This window comes from Callorhinus ursinus, unplaced genomic scaffold (genome assembly GCF_003265705.2).
Source record: "Callorhinus ursinus isolate GAN/ISIS: 27379988/994484 unplaced genomic scaffold, GSC_fseal_2.0 scaffold12, whole genome shotgun sequence".
Lineage (NCBI taxonomy): Eukaryota > Metazoa > Chordata > Mammalia > Carnivora > Otariidae > Callorhinus > Callorhinus ursinus.
This window is the reverse complement of record NW_027397074.1, coordinates 19,752,724-19,769,064: the sequence shown is the minus strand read 5'-3', so window position 1 is coordinate 19,769,064 and position 16,341 is coordinate 19,752,724. Positions and strand designations below refer to the sequence as shown.

General features: G+C 39.6%; 1 protein-coding gene and 1 long non-coding RNA gene across 6 annotated transcripts in view; one reads left to right on the top strand and one right to left on the bottom strand.

Moving 5' to 3' along the window:
* LOC141373857 (uncharacterized) overlaps positions 1–16,341 on the bottom strand; it is a 92,940-nt gene that overhangs the window by 30,416 nt on the left and 46,183 nt on the right. The window lies entirely within an intron of this gene.
* The window catches only part of LRRD1 (leucine rich repeats and death domain containing 1), a 32,937-nt gene continuing 28,265 nt past the window's right edge, over positions 11,670–16,341 (top strand). For 4 of the 5 annotated variants that reach the window (XR_012380210.1, XM_073898810.1, XM_073898809.1 and 1 more), the window contains exons 1-2: positions 11,670–11,784; positions 12,913–12,984. The gene's annotated coding sequence lies outside the window, so the exon portion shown is untranslated. The remainder of the gene's footprint in view (positions 11,785–12,912; positions 12,985–16,341) is intronic. The other variant, XM_073898811.1, reaches the window with a different exon arrangement.

Genomic DNA, 16,341 nt, shown 5'->3' with positions numbered 1-16,341 from the left:
TCCATCATTCTTCAATAAATCTTGAGTGCCATTTATGTGCCAGGGATCCAGTGGTAAGAGAAACAAAGCTCCTGCCTTTAGGGAAAAAAGTTTAATGAGGGATACAATAAATACTAATGGAAATACATGTTTACAAAGTCCAGTAAGTGATGAAAGAAAAATAAGTGTATTATGTAAGCATAAAGTGGGAAACTTGATCTAGCCTTAGAGATCAGGAGAGGCATCCCTGAGCAAGTGATGCTTGAGCTGGCATCTGAGGGGTGAGAAAGAAGGCCATAAAGACATTTAAGGGAAAAAGGAAATGGAGTGAGATGTTTTGAGCCCAAGAATGCTCCTGGAGAATTGATAAAATTTTCTCATTTTTAGCTAAAAAGTAAATTCAAACAATTGTTCATCCAAATCACAACAAATGAGTGTCCATTTTAGAAATAAAACCAGATCAGTGAGATCATATGATTGATACATGTCTTTCTCTGATCTCACTGATATGAGGAATTCTTAATCTCAGGAAACAAACTGAGGGTTGCTGGAGTGGTGGGGGGTGGGAGGGATGGGGTGGCTGGGTGATAGACACTGGGGAGGGTGTGTGCTACGGTGAGCGCTGTGAATTGTGTAGGACTGTTGAATCACAGACCTGTACCTCCGAAACAAGTAATACATTATATGTTAAAAAAAAAAAGAAGATAGTAGGAAGGGAAAAATGAAGGGGGGGAAGTAGGAGGGGAAGACGAACCATGAGAGACTATGGACTCTGAGACACAAACTCAGGGTTCTAGAGGGGAGGGGGGTGAGGGGATGGGTTAGCCCCGTGATGGGTATTAAGGAGGGCACGTATTGAATGGAGCACTGGGTGTTATAGGCAAACAATGAATCATGGAACACTACATCAAAAACTAATGATGTAATGTATGATTAACATAATTAAATAAATAAATAAATAAAAATGGAAAAAAGAAAACCAGAACAGCTAACACTGCAATGATAAACGTATTAGAAAAACTTACTGAAGAACACCTAAGATTAAAAGTTGCCAAAACTGACCACCCCCACCATTAGATGATGGAAATATTTAACAAAGTAAAACTGGCCACAGTTCTTTTTTCTTTTTTTTTTTTAAAGATTTTATTTATTTATTTGACAGAGACACAGCGAGAGAGGGAACACAAGCAGGGGGAGTGGGAGAGGGAGAAGCAGCTCTCCGCAGAGCAGGGAGCCCAATGTGGGGCTCGATCCCAGGACCCCGGGATCATGACCTGAGCGGAAGGCAGACGCTTAACGACTGAACCACACAGGTGCCCCAAAACTGGCCACAGTTCTTGACCAAATTTAACAGATGAACTGGATCAATAAAATTGAGAATTTAATTTGATCCTGAGGAACTCAATAGCAAAAACTAATTGGCAGTATTAAATATATGCAAAAAAACTGATTGATGAATCAATTCCTTGCTTTATAATTTATACAGAAAAATGCTCTCAATGAAAATAATTTCAGTAAAATGAAATGGAAAAAATATAAATTGTTTTTGCTGTGCTGTGTAGAAAACTGATGAATTAAGGTGGCTTGAGTTCATGCAAAAAATACTTTGTCAATAAAAATCCATCTGTGATGGTATGATTCTCATTTAAAGTTTGTATCCGTAAGGTCAGAATGCCTCTAGAGTATTTGGAGAGGCAGAGGTAGGCTGACGGAGAAGGCCCTAAGGCAAAAGAAGGGCAAGCCCTGGGAGTTCTTAGAGGCAAGAGTGCTTGTGGCAAAGGAAATATCTTTCAGACATCTTAAAGTGTAAGTGAGAAAGGTAATTTCAATATATTGTACTAATTTCTATGATAGAAGGAAGCACTGGGGGCGCCTTGGTGGCTCAGTTGGTTAAGTTCCCAACTCCGGTTTCAGCTCAGGTCATGATCTCAGGGTTGTGAGATCAAGCCCTTTGCTGGGCTCCAGGCTCAGCAGGGAGTCTGCTTGAGATTCCTTTCCCTCTGTCCCCATCCAGTCCCACTCACTGTCTCTAAAATAAATAAATCTTTAAAAAAAAATAAGGAAGCCCTGGTTGTTCGGGATTTATTGGAAGGACACCAACAATGGATGGGAAAATAGCTAATACTTAAAATGGTGCTTACTTTGTTCCTTGGCATTGTTTTAGATATATTAATTCATTTAGCCCTTACAATAATCACCATGAAGCAGATACTATTATTCCCATTTTACAGATGAAGAAACAGAAGGTTAAGTAGCTTGCCAAAGAGAATATAACTTAAGTGGTGGAGCTGAGATTCATATCAAGGTAGTCTGGCTCCATAGTATTAATGAATCAGGAACATGATATGTGATTGTAATAAAAACATAACAAGATATTTGTTTTCTTCTAAACAGGTTAGAAGTCAAACTTCTCTAACACAGTGTTGTAAATATTTTCATTTTCATACACTATATAACTTTGAATACAATTGTATATGGAGAGGTTATGTTACTTGTCTAAGGTAAAAAACCAGTAGGTGGTAGAGTCACAGTTTAAACTCTGGCAGCCTGGCTTCTGTATTCAGACATTTGTTAGGTAAAGGAGAAGCTGGGGAGGCTTAAAAAAAAAAAAAAAAAGACCATATTTTGAAGGAAGTGTTTCCTGCTAATGAGGAGCCATTGGAGCCCTTGGGACTTGACTAGCTCAGATTTGTATGTTAAGATATCACCCTGGGCCAGTGTACAGAAGGGCTCCAAGGGATCTGAGCAAGAAAGTATAAGACAATGGGGAGAAGTGGATTAATGTTTTGACAAAACCCAGTGACCTTTTGGATATGGGAACTAAGGAAGAGATAGGAATCATAAATCCCTTCTTTCCGTCCTGGGCAACTGGGAAAATGGTATCATAAACTGCCTAAGATAAGGAATGGAGGATCATTTGAAGAAATGTATTGAATTCCATTGAGAAATGGGCAAAGAAATTCCATTTAGAGCAGCCCCAAAGCATCTCATTAGGCAAATGGATATCAGTATGCAAAAGAAATAGCTTGGTACCATCCTGCATACTGTATATTCAATAAATTTCATATGGCCAAAAATTAAATATTAAAAAAATCTTTAGGGGCGCCTGGGTGGCTCAGTCGTTAAGCGTCTGCCTTCGGCTCGGGTCATGATCCCAGGGTCCTGGGATCGAGCCCCACATCGGGCTCCCTGCTCGGCGGGAGGCCTGCTTCTCCCTCTCCCACTCCCCTTGCTTGTGTTCCCTCTCTTGCTGTCTCTCTCTATCAAATAAATAAATAAAATCTTTTAAAAAAAAATCTTTAATACCACTAGAGAAAAACAGACTAGTATATTTTAGTGACAGCACATTTATGGGTATCATGAGAGATAACAGGTGTTTAAAATGCCTTTTAAATGTATACAATATAAAGGAAGGCAAAAGAATCAAGGAATTCAGAGCAACTAACAGGAATGCAAAATGGCTAACATTTGGCTATATATGGCTAAGAGGAATGCAAAATGGCAAAACCATTTTGGAAGAGTTTGGTAGTTTCTAATTTTTTTTTCTTATTAGAGAGAGGGAGGGGCAGAGGGAGAGGGAGAGAGAGAATCTTAAGCAGGCTCCACGCCCAGGGCAGAGCCCAACCCCACAACCCTGAGATCATGAGCTGAACCAAAAACAAGAGTCAGATGCTTAACCAACTGAGCCACCCAGATGCCTCTGGAAGAGTTTGGTAGTTTCTAGGTTAGACAGACACCTATTGTGGAACCCAGTCATTCCACTCTTGGCTATTTATCAAAGAAGAAAAAAAATATTCCCACAAAAATCTGTATTCAGACTTTTATAGGATACACTTTTCATTTTTTCACAATTCATATGAAATATAATTATTGATAACTGCCCCGAACTGACAACCCATATATCCTTTGATGGGTGAGTGAAACAAACTCAGATACATCCATATGAAATACTACTCAGCAACAAAAAAGAATAAAGTGTTGATGAACAATATGGATGAATTTCAAATACATTATGCTAACTAAAAGAAGCCAGACTCAATGGTTTATATACTATAACATTCCATTTAGATGACATTCTGGGAAAGGCAAAACTATAGGATCAGAAAGCAAATGGTGGTTATTAGAGGGTAAGGATGGGAGTGAGGGGATGTGGGAATATAAAGGGGAAGCACGAGGGAATTTGAGGAAGTAAAAGAACTGTATCTTGGGATGCCTGTGTGGCTCAGTTGGTTAAATGCATGCTTTTGGCTCAAGTCATGATCCCAGGATCCTGGGATTGAGTCCTGCACTGGGCTCCTTGCTCAGTGGGGGGCCTGCTTCTCTCTATCTGCCACTCTCCCTGCTTGTTCTTTCCCTCTCTCTCTGGCAAATAAATAAATAAATCTTAAAACAACAACAACAAAAACTGTATCTTGACTGTGATTGACAAATACTGTGTCTTTGTCAAATCTCATGAAATTGTACATCAAAAAAGGAAATTTTACTATATGTAAATTTTAAAAGCATATTTGAGAAAAGATCACAACTTGTTTTACAAGTGTTGAAAATTCACTAAAAATATATAAAAACTTAGTAGAAATTTAAGTCAGTATCCACATTCCAATAGGGAGCGGTCAAAGGTTAACAGAGAGTCTATGTTCACAAATGCAGACACCTTTAAAATATGGGGAAATATACAAAGATACAAATGTAGGGATCCGAAGGGGCACCTGCACCCCAGTGTTTATAGCACCCATGTCCACAATAGCCAACTGTGGAAAGAGCCCAGATGTCCATCGACAGATGAACGGATAAAGAAGAAGTGGTGTGTGTACACACACACACACACACACACACACACAATGGAATACTAATCAGCCATCAAAAAAATGAAATCTTGCCGTTTGCAACGAAGTGGATGGAACTAGAGGGTATTATGCTAAGTGAAATAAGTCAGTCAAAGACAATTGTCATATGATTTCACTCATATGTAGAATTTAAGAAACAAAACAGAGGAGCATAGGGGAAGGGAAGGAAAAATGAAACAAGATGAAATCAGAGAGGGAGACAAACCATAAGAGACTCTTAACCACAGGAAATAAACTGAAGGTTGCTGGAGGGGAGGGGGGGTAGTGGGATGGGGTAAACTGGGTGTTGGGCATTATGGAAGATAAATGATGTAATGAACACTGGGTGTTGTATGCAACTGATGAATCCCTGAACTCTACCTCTGAAACTAATAATACACTGTATTTTAATTAATTGAATTTAAATAAAATTTTATTTTTTTATTTTTTATTTTTTTTAAAGATTTTATTTATTTATTTGACAGAGAGAGAGAGAGCAGGAACACAAGCAGGGGGAGTGGGAGAGGGAGAAGCAGGCTTCCCGCTGAGCAGGGAGCCCGATGTGGGACTCGATCCCAGGACCCTGGGATCATGACCTGAGCCGAAGGCAGACGCTTAACAACTGAGTCACCTAGGCACCCTAAATAAAATAAAATTTTTAAAAATGGGGAAATACAAAACTCTGCTAACAAAAATGTAAACCCTTATTAAATTAAATTATATCAAATAAAACTCAACTAATTACATTAATAAAAATTAATGTTGGCACAGGACTGAGACAACATATGAGAATATTTTTGGGTTGCAACTGAAAATTGAAGATTGAAGAAAATTGAAGAAAATTTCTAGACAGTTTGGCTAAACAGTCTAGAAAATACAAACCCCCTTTGAACTGATGATCCTACACTGAGGACACTCAAAGGTTGAGCCCGCTGCCCCCAATTTCTGATTTGCATTGCTTTACTGGTATAATTTCCCCTACTTGCCTAGGGAGTAGACTATATGTACTCCAATTCAGCAGGGGGAAAAATAATAGTTTTCTAACATTACTGTAAAAATGGAGCAAAATTGTACAGTTAAAAATAATACATATCCTGGGGCACCTGGGTAGCTCAGTTGGTTAAGTGTCTGCCTTCGGCTCAGGTCATGATCCCAGAGTCCTGGGATTGAGCCCCACATCGGGCTTCCTGTTTGGCGGGGAGCCTGCTTCTCCCCCTGCAACTCATCCCACTCGTGCTCTCTCTCTCTCTCAAATAAACAAATAAAACCTTTAAATAAAAATAATACATATCCAAAGCCATTGTTTTTAAAGAAGTCTCCTTCAGAGCATATGAAATGCTTTGTTATAGAATCATGTAATTATGTCATCAACTCAATTATATGAGCAAATAACACAAGTACAATCCCACACCAGTAATTAGCAAATCATTTGTTGACTTTTGGAATGTGCTATGTGATGTTTTAATAACACTCCTTCCTAGTTATATTTTACAGATGCTGATAATACTTTTTGCTTGTATTTACTGAAATATGTACCAGTAGGGCAGTGAAAGGGAAAGAATCTAAGTCATCTGCAGACAAAAATGGATAAGCAATTTTCACTTAAGTTGAATGTGTGCTATTTTTCCTTTCTAGATTGTCTGTTCCCAATTAATACTGAATAGTTTTGTACACATAACCCTAGGAGGAATAAAAGCCAGTCTGGGTTTTTAATTTATTTCAACCATTTCTCTCAGAAGTAACTAACTGTATATAGTTAAAAGTGGGGTTTTAGGGGCGCCTGGGTGGTTCAGTTGGTTAAGCGTCTGCCCTGGGCTCAGGTCATGATTCTCAAGTTCCTGGATCGAGCCCGAGCCTGGGGCAGACTCCCTGCTCAGTGCCCCTCCCCATGCTCTGTGCTCTTGCTCGCACTCCTTCTCTCTCACACACACAAATAAATAAAATCTTAAAAAAAAAAAAGTCCTCTTTAAAAAAAAATTAGATTTTAATTAACTTTATCTGAGCTTTGGCTTACTCGATATTTACTACTTTAAAATAGATGGATGTGCATATACCACATATTATTTTATGTTGCAACAGTGCAAAAGTAGGGCTTTACTGAGTGCTATAAAGTTAGTAAGTTTCCCATCTTTCTTGGTCATAATCAGTCATTGAAATGAATGGTAAAATACATCATTCACACTTACAATTCCAAGATAGATTAGATAAACATTATGATGAGAGCACCACAAAATGTTTTTGAAATTTATTTTCTAGTTATGAATAAACTTTGAGACAGTTCTTAAGTGAAGATAAAGATAATGCAATTTGCTTTTTAATGTGGAGTTTAAATCACAAGTCAGAAACTTTGTAAACTCCCTAGAGGAAAAGAAAGAAAAAGGATAAGAAAACTACCTGCATTCCAAAGACCAAAGGTAAGATAAATTGTCATATTAAAATTAAGAAGCTTTGGGCACCTGGGTGGCTCAGTTGGTTGGGCGACTGCCTTTGGCTCAGGTCATGATCCTGGAGTCCCGGGATCGAGTCCCACATCGGGCTCCCCGCTCAGCGGGGAGTCTGCTTCTCCCTCTGACCCTCTTCCCTCTCGTGCTCTCTGTCTCTCATTCTCTCTCTCTCAAAGAAATAAATAAAATCTTAAAAAATAAATAAATAAAATTAAGCTTTTTTCATTTCTACCTTATTCTGAGTAAAGAAAGTTAAGTATACTAAGCAGCAGCTTTTAATGCCTCAATTAAGAGAACAACAAAAAGTACAGACTTCTGGAATATCAGCAAATTATATATATTTCCAACAGTATAGTACTGGTATAAAAACAGACATATAAGTCACTGGGACAGAATAGAGAGCCCAGAAATAAACGCACACATATTTGGCCAACTAATTTACAACAGAGGAGCCAATCATATACAATGGGAAAAAGATAGACTCTTCAATAAATGGTGCTGGGGAAACTGGACCAGTCTTACACTATGCACAGAAATTTAACACAGGGGTGTCTGGGTGGATCAGTCGGTTAAGTGTCCAACTCTTGACCTCAGCTCAGGTCTTGATCTCAGGGTCATGAGTTCAAGCTCTGCGTTGGGCTCTACACTGGGCGTGGAGCCTACTCAAAAAAATTAACAAAGTGGATTAAAAACTTGAACATGGGACCTGAAATGATAAAACTCTAAATAGAAAACAGAAGGTAAGCTCCTTGCCATTGGTCTTCGGTGACTTGTTGGATTTGACACCAAAAGCAAAGGTAGCAAAAACCAAAAATAAATATGGGACTATATCAAATTAAAACCTGCATAGCAAAGGAAACCATAAACAAAATGAACAGGCAACCCATGGGATGGAAGAAAATATTTGCAAGTTATATATCTGATAAGGGGCTCAATATCCAAAGTATCTAAAGGACTCCTACAACTCAATAGCAAAAAAAAAAATCTGATTTACAAATGGACAGAGGATCTGAATAGACATTTTCCCAAAAACATACAAATGGCTAACAGGCACATAAAAAGGTGCTCAACATCATTAATCATGAGGGAAACAATTCAAAATCACAATAGATCTCACCTCATACCTGTTATAGTGGCTAGTATCAAAAAGAAAAGAAATTAGAAGTGTTGGTAAAGGTATGGAGAAAAGGGAACCCTTGCACACTGTTGGTGGAAATGTAAACTGGTGCAGCCACTATGGAAAACAGTATGGAGTTTCCTCAAAAAATTACAAATAGAACTATCATATGATCTAGCAATTCCATATCTGGGTGTTTATCCAAAAGAAATGAAAATACTCAAAAAAAATACATCTACCCCATTTACCACAAAGATACAAACATAGGGACCCGAAGGGGTACGTGTACCCCAATGTTTATAGCAGCAATGTCCACAATAGCCAAACTGTGGAAAGAGCCAAGATGCCCATCGACAGATGAATGGATAAAGAAGATGTGGTATATATACACAATGGAATATTATGCAGCCATCAAAAGGAATGAGATCTTGCCATTTGCAACGACGTGGATGGAACTGGAGGGTGTTATGCTGAGTGAAATAAGTCAATCAGAGAAAGACATGTATCACATGACCTCACTGATATGAGGAATTCTTAATCTCAGGAAACAAACTGAGTGTTACTGGAGTGGTTGGGGGTGGGAGGGATGGGATGGCTGGGTGATAGACATTGGGGAGGGTATGTGCTACGGTGAGGGCTGTGAATTGTGCAAGACTGTTGAATCACAGATCTGTACTTCTGAAACAAATAACGCAACACATTTTAAGAAAAAAGGAAAAGAAGAAGATAACAGCAGAGGAAGAAAAGGGGAGTATGTCAGAGGGGGAGACGAACCATGAGAGATGATGGACTCTGAAAAACAAACTGAGGGTTCTAGAGGGTAGGGGGGTGGGGGGATGGGTTAGCCTGGTGATGGGTATTGAGGAGGGCACGTTTTGCATGGTGCACTGGGTGTTATGAACAAACAATGAATCATGGAACACTGCATCAAAAACTAATGATGTAATATATGGTGATTTACATAACAATAAAAAAATTAAAAAAAAAATACATCTACCCCCATATTCACTGCAGCATTATTTAAAATAGCCAAGACACAGCAGCAACCTAAGTGTCCATGAATGGATAGAAAAAAAAGTGCCATATTTTTATAATTTTACAATGGAATATTATTTAGCCATGAAAAAGAAATCTTGCCATTTGCTATAACATGGATGGACCTCGAGGGCATTATGCTAAGTGAAGTAAGTCAGACAGAGAAACAAAAATACCATATGATCTCACTTATATGTGGAATCTAAAAAACAACAAAAACAAGCTCATAGATGGGGAGAACAGATTGATGGTTGCCAGAGGCAGGGGGTGAGGAGTGGATGAAATGCGTGAAGGCAGTCCAAAAGGTACAGACTTCCAGTTATAAATAAGTCATGGGAATACAATGTACAGCATGGTGACTATAGTTAATACTATTGTATTTTTGAAATTTGCTAAAAGAGTAGATCTTAAAAGTTCTCTTCACAGGAAAAAGATTTTTGTAACCTTATAGGGATGGATGTTAACTAGACTTAGTGTGGTAAATCATTCTGCAACATATACAAGTATCAAACCATTATTTTGTACACCAGAAACTAATGTTATATGTCAATTATATCTCAGTTTAGAAAAAAAGACAAAACATAGACTTCTGCAACACCAGCAAATTACATGTATTTTCAATTAGGCACAAAGTTCTTAACTAGGCAGATGACAACTTGCAAATTCAATCCACAGAATGGGATATGAAAAGGCTACACATGTAGAATTATAGAAAAGGGAACCTCACTGCTTTTCATAAATTCTGAGAAGTTAATTGCAACTTTATTTATTTATCTATTTATTCGTTTATTTTGGTGCAAATGGTGATTTTATTAAAGCACGGGGACAAGACCCGTGGGCAGAAAGAGCTGCTGCCCATTATTCAACTTTAAATTTCAAATTGGAATTTGGTGGTGATGCGAGGGTTTGGGAGGTCCATATACTAAAACAATTTGATAACAGTTGCAGGCTATGGAAAAGGGCTGGGGAAAGTGGTGGGCCAACCACCCTGACAACCAGAAGGGCTGTGACTCCTCACCAAGGTCAAGTGCCCTACTCTGCAGACAAGGTCCTCCGCAAATGAAAGGAGAGCCTTTGACGTGAGTCTATGGATAATATGTTTGGAAGTTTTCTGTTAGTTTAGTACTCTAATAAGAATATTCTAAACCATCACCTTCTAACAGGATGCAACAGTGTTTATCAAAAGATATGAATGAATTCAAGTGGCATTTTTAGAATACTTTATTCAATCATGGTAAAACTCACTGATTTTTTTCAATTTTGTTATATTTTAGGTATTTGTATTAGTAAATCAAACAAGATCCTTTTTAAGTTTTCCACTTCTTTTCTTTTTAAGATTTTATTTATTTATTTGAGAGAGAGAATGAGAGAGAGAGAGAGAGCGCACATGAGAGGGGGGAAAGTCAGAGGGAGAAGCAGACTCCCCACCGAGCAGGGAGCCCGATGCGGGACTCGATCCCGGGACTCCAGGATCATGACCTGAGCCGAAGGCAGTCGCCTAACCGACTGAGCCACCCAGGCACCCTCCATTTCTCTTTTCTAAAAGCTCTATATCTGGTTTTCAATTACATCCTCATATTCTACAAAGACTTCCTGTTGTTTTTTTTTTTTTCTGAGAAATGCCGTGTTTTTGGTTGTATTAGGCTAGGACTAAAACAGTCTTGGAACTTCAATTTGTCCTGTTTAGATGATGGGAGAAGGCAAGTCAGTCACCTCGGGAGCTTTCTCAAAGCACCACCACCTCTCCCGTCCTTAGACTCACTTCCCAGTACTTTTCCTGGTAAATGCAAAGGCAGACCTCCTGCCTGCAAATCTCCCAATCCTCCGGATGTCGGCGATCCCTTTCAACAGTGGCGCCATCGCCACCTCCCCGAGTTGAGCAGGCTCGGTTATTCTTGGGCCCGGGCAGCGTGACTTCAGCCCCCACTGATTAGTGGGTTGGGAGGCCGCAGGCGCTGAAGAATGGCCCCATGGATAACCGAGACAGAAAAGGCCGGGCTCTATGAAATGGGTCCTCCACGTCACGAAGTGCCATTCTCACCAGGCCTCTATCGCCTGCTGTTAGACTCGCAGGCAGGAAAACAAAGCTCGGTAGGAGCACTTCGAGTTCTCTGCCCCATAGGTGGCCGCCGGCGCGCGTCCCGCCCGGGGAACTGAATGGAGGCCCCCCGCCTCCCCGCAGGTGTCCTAGTGTGACCCGGGCCAGCTCACAAACGCGCAGGGGCGCGGCCGTTCCCAGGCGCTTGGCCACTGTCGCCGCGGCACAGGGTCGCGTCAGTGCGGGGCGGCAGGCCACCGCTATTGCCCGAGGTGCTGGATGCTCCCCTGCGCGCATCCCCGCCCTGCCCGCCACCCGAGTCGCAGTCGCGGCTAAAGGCTCCAGGTGAAGCGAAGCGCGCTATTACTTAGGCCACCCGACAAGCCAAACCCAGGTTTTCTTCTCCCATTTCCCCTCAACCTCTACAGCTATGTCCTCCCTCTTCATGCCCAGGGATACCTGCCTCTGGTGTGTGTGCGCCCTGTCCCGCGTTTCCTTAGCCTCTGTTGAGTGGCCTTTATTCCACACTCCAGGAAACAATTTGTTGATACTGCAGGACATAAAAATGTCTTGTGGTTAGTACCTATGTCTTTCAGATATGTAACAACTTACAGAGGGTTGTTGTTCAACCTAACTAATATTTATAAAAACAGAGTTGGGGTCTGTTTTTGCCTATGCGACTGGCAGTATTTACTTTTAAATGAGCCTCTCAGTGCTTGTGAGGACCAAGGGAAAAAGACTTTCTCCTGTACATTTTTAGAATGTTATTTATCAGCCTTTAAAATGTTCATATAATGGTCATACAAATGATAACACAGACTTCAATGGAATATTCTGCAGGCATGAAAGAAGCTTTTCAAATATTTTATTTCAAATCACGGTATGTTAACTACAATATATATATTCTGTGATGTTGGAAATGTTCGGTATCTGCACTGTTCAATAAGGTAGTCACTAGACACATTTAGCTATTAAGCATTTGAAGTATGGCTAGTGTGACTGAGAGGCTGAACTGTAATTTTATTTAATCTAAATTGAAATAGCCACATATAGCTACTGTTACCATACTAGACAAGGATACTGCATAGTAGGGCCTCAATTTTGTAAAAAAAAAAAGAATATGTATGGTATTTCTCACTGGTTATCTCTAAGGAGTGGTTAAAGGGGACATCATAGTTGCTTCTCCAGCATCTGTTCTTCCTTTGGGTTTGGGTTGCTCTCTCAGATATGTATGTATAAATACATACATGCATATATATATATATGTATATATATATATATATATTTCCCCTGTGATATTTGGGGTGGGCAAATGCCACCCCTGACTGTAGGGGTGAGCCATGTAGTACTATCTAAAATAGTATTACTCTGACTCCTAGCCACAGTCATGGGTTGAAGGTTAGGTACTTGAACTAATTTGGGCCAACAAAATAGGAGATCTCATCTTTGACTGTGTTTCTTCTTTATTACCAGTCCCAACTGGATGCAGCATTCATAGTCAATCTGTAGGTACCCAGACACGGAGACCAGAGCAGCCTTTGTTTAGTAAGTTTTTCATCTTACACTCTTGTTACACAACAATGTGAATGTACCTAATGCTATTAACTATATACTTGAAAATAATTAAAATCATAAATTTTATATATATTTTACCACAATAAAAAAATAAAACAAAAAGTACCCTTTTGCAGAAAACAACCAAACACCTGGGGACAAAACTACCATAAACTGTGGTAAGCCATCAAGATCACAATCCCATGTATGCCATGCTTACTAAAGAAGGCCCAAGGGCTTAAGCCACCTGAAAACGCCGTCCCCACAAAAGCCAAAAGCACAATCTGGGCTGCTACAAAATGTTGAGGTCAAAACTCTACAGCCATAAGCCATGAACCCTTACCACCCTAGAGATTTAATTTCTCCAGTTGTATTTATTTTCAAAGTGTTCAGCCAAGGCACCAGATGTTGCCATTTGAGGAGCAAAGAATAACACCCTTTCTTCTCCTCCCAAGTTCCTTATCATTAAATATAACCAAGCAGATGGGGGTCAAAATATCACACGTATTACTGATAAAACAGTTTAGAGAAAGTGGCTTTGGTCTGTAGCAAAGTGGACTTGTGATAGTTCCCCCCTGAATTCAACGTAAGTACTTTGTCATCACACAGATGGACAATCTTGGCTCCCCCAACAAGTAGTCAACCCTCTTATTCTATGGAAGACAGCTCACTAGAACACAAATCTGGCAGGCAGAAAGACCTAGGGGGAACCCAGAAGGAGATGAGCTTACAGTTATTCAAGTCTTCTTTGTAGAGGAGATACTGTGGAGCTGAGGCTCAAGGCCAAGGGCATTGCAGGGTTAGAATTTCCTCTATAAAGAAACATGAAGCCAGGAGAAAGTAGTTACTTCGCCACGTCTTGAAAAGAAAAAGAAAATTTGGACAAACCAGTATCAAATCTAATGAGGAAGAGATCAAAAAGAAAATTTTACAGAACTGAACAGATTATCCCTATAACATATAAAATACTTCAACAAACAGATAACTAGGGTAAGTTACCCAGCTCAATTTATGAGGTTAACCTTGACAACAAAACTGGATAAGGACATTACAGAAAAGGAAATTATCAACAAAATTACTAATAACACAGGTATAAAAATTCTCAGTAACTGTTACATTTAATTCAAAAGTGAATTAAAAGGCAATATATTGTAACCAAGTTTGATTTACCCTCAAAATGCCAGATGTTCAATAAAGAAAAGCTATTAATGTAATATACCACATTAGATTAAAAAAAAAGACAAAAATAGCTGCTATCATTCTTTCTATTCCACATTGTACTTACTGAAGGGCTTAACAAAAGCAGTAAGTCAATAAATGAGTCAGAGATTTGGATAAGCAGAAACAAATATTGCCAATATTTGTAATACTGTCTTTATAGAAAATCTAGTAGAATGTATAAAGTTATTAGGACTCATATGAGAGCCCAGTCATATTGCTGGAGACAAGATCAACATATAAAAATCAGTAGTGTTCTGGGGCGCCTGGGTTGCTCAGATGCTTAAGTGTCTGCCTTCAGCTCAGGTCATGATCCCAGGGTCCTGGGATGGAGCCCTGCATCGGGCTCCCTACTCAGCGGGGAGTCTGCTTCTCCCCCCTCCCTCTGCTTCTCCCCCTGCTCATGCTCTCTCTCTCTATCTCTGTGTCTCGAATGAATAAATAAAAAAAAATCTTTTAAAAAAATCAATAGTGTTCCTATATACAAATATTTTTAAAACTAAAAAAAGACATAGAAATCAGATATCATTCCCAATAGCAACAGAGATATACCATGTTATTAAATAGGAAGAATCAGTATCATAAATGTGTCACTTCTTTCCCAAATTAGTTCACAAGTTTAATTCAATTCTTATTGAAATACAAGCAAGACATTTTGTGGAACTTGATGCACAGGTCTTGAAATTGATCTGGCTATGTAACAGGTTGAGAATAACCATCATAATTTTGAAGAAAAAGAATAAGGGGAGAGGACTTTCTCTACCAGATACCAAGATTTATTATAAAGTTATAATCATCAAAACATGTGGTATTGATGCAAACTTAGACAAATAGATAAAAGGAATAGAACTGAAATTCCAGAAACAGCTCTACACATATATATGATTGAGGCAGCATTAGAAATCAGTGAAGAAAGAATTTACTATTGAATATATTGCAGAGACAACTGACTAGACATATGAGAAAAATTAGATTAGATCCCTACCTCATACCATAAACAAAATAATCCATACCATATGGATTAAAGAACTAACTGTGAAAGGCAAAGCATATTTTTTTTAAACATTTGTGCTGGATATATTCCATTTGCCACTTACACCAGTTAGTCTTTGCTGCACAGCAAACACTTTATTAAGCTCCCAATTCTGTGACTAAGCCATTTGGGGTTGGCTCAGCTAGGCAGTTCTTCTGATAGTGGTGGCTGGGTTCACCCATGCATTTGTGGTCAGCTGCCAGTCAGCTGGGTCACTCTGTTTCTGCGTGTTGGCTGGCTGAAGACTGGAATAATGAGCCAACTGTCTCTCATCATCCAGTAAGCTAACCAGACTTCACACTGAATAGATGGTAGGGGTCCCCAAAACTGTGCAGTGTCTGAGTGCTTTTCAAACCTCTGCTTGTGTCATGTTTGCTAATGCCCCAATGGCCAAAGTTTGAGTCACATGGCCAATGGGAGACTCAAGAGGTGAGGAAATAGACTCTACTTCTTCGGACACATGTAAACACTGGAAGAACTTGTGGCCATTTTTGTAATCTCCACCGTCTGATTCTGCTTTGTGCTCCAAAGGGCTAAACTGTATGGACTGCATTCAGTGTCCCTCATGCTCTCTGAACCTCATACGGGTTCAGCCAAAAGGGAGCTGCATCAGAAGATAAGAATGGAGGAGAGTGAGAGTGGGGATTTAGTCCCCTGGCTCTCTCTGCTGCAGCCTTGCTGCTGACTGCATTTATACATCCAAAGTCCAAGCTCCAGTCAGGTGGCCTTTGTCCACAGTGCACTGTCTGGGTTCTCCATCCCCTACCAGGCTTAGGAGTAACAGTGGAGCTCATGGTACTAACCCTGGGATACAACACTATCCTCTGTGATTCCCCTACACTCTACCTTTGTAAATAAACTCTCTGGTAAACTTTCCTCAAATTACTCAATGCGAGGGGAGCATGTTCTTCTGTGGGATCCTGACCGATAGAGAAGTAAATATAGAAGAACTTCTTAAGGCACAAATGGCAAAAACCATAAAATTAAAATGACAAAACATATTGTGGAAATAGAAAATTATACTCCCAAATGCTTTGACTCAGCCACAGTTAAAATGAAAGCCATAGACCATACATTTTGAGAAACTTTGAGTGGAG